Source organism: Rattus norvegicus, chromosome 3 (assembly GCF_036323735.1).
Source record: "Rattus norvegicus strain BN/NHsdMcwi chromosome 3, GRCr8, whole genome shotgun sequence".
Classification (NCBI taxonomy): Eukaryota; Metazoa; Chordata; class Mammalia; order Rodentia; family Muridae; genus Rattus; species Rattus norvegicus.
Window position 1 is genome coordinate 87361149 of NC_086021.1, and position 1368 is coordinate 87362516.

A 1368-nucleotide genomic window follows, 5' to 3' on the forward strand; every position below is an offset into this window, starting at 1 on the left:
TTCCTTTCTTAAGATCCCAATGTTGGCTCTAATTCATTTTCTAATAATTCCTTTAAAGTTTCTTTGCAAGTCAAGCATTAATCTGGAACTACTATTGTGCAGTTCTTACATTGTTTCCAAGATGAGAACACACAGCATGCACCTGGCCATTAGAACTGTGCTGTGCTGTGCCCCTATGCCTCACTTTCCAATTGTTTAAGAATCATTACATCAAGGAACATCAAGTTTCACAGAATTCACCAGAGCAGAAGGAGAAAGAAATAGGAAAGTCAGATATAAGAGAATAATTATGTACACCAAGGCCAACAGAAAGGTCGTCACACACAAATGAAATCTATACAACCATTGTCCAGGGCTAAGTTTAGGAGAAATGGGAGCAACCAGTTTTTACAAAGAGCTGTTGCGGGCTCCTGAGATGTCTCCATCCTGGCCTACTGAAGGCAGCCTCCTATTTCAGATGACAGGTCCCCTGGGGGGGCTGTGTCTCTGCTTCTCAGTGTCCCAGACACCACCCTACTTTACAAGGAGCTGCGCAGGCTTCTGAGATGCCTCCATCCCGGCATACTGCTGGCAGTCCCTGTCATCGTATGTTGTCCCCACATAGACACTTGATTTTTGACAAAGGTTCTAAAAGCACACAATGAAAAAATGAATGATCTTCAAAAACGTGATGCTGGTCTAACTATACATCTTCAAAAAGAAGAATGCAAATAGATCTGTATTTATCACTCTGAACAAAACTCAGATCCAAGCAGATCAAAGACCTCAACATAAAACTGGGCTCACTAAATCTAATAAAAGAGAAAGTGAGAAATTGCCTTGAACACGTTGATACAGAAGAGAACTTCCTGAACAGAATCAGTTCAGTCATAAAAATCAACAATTAATAAATCAGACCCCATGAAACTAAACATCTTCTATAATGCAAGGTATACTCTCTGTAGGACAAGACAGAAACAAACAGAATGGTAAAAATCTTCACCAACACTACAGCCAAGAGAGAGCTAATATTCAGAATATATAAAGACTCAAGAAGTTAAAGACCATCAACTCAAATACCCAATTAAAATAATGGGGTATACAGAGAATTCTCAACAGAAGACTCTCCTTATGGCTGAGTCCATTAGTGTTCAACAACCTCAGTCATCAATGAAATACAAATAAAATCTACTCTAAGATTCTATCTTACACCCCTCAGAATGGTTAAGATTAAAAACTCAAGTCACAAACATGGTTATGAGCATGTGGAGGAAGGGGAACACTCCCAACTTTCACAACCACTTTGGATATCAATCTCCAAAAATTGAGATTAGTTCTATCTCAAGATATAGCTATAGACTTATATTTTTCAAAATCTGGTTTCATAAG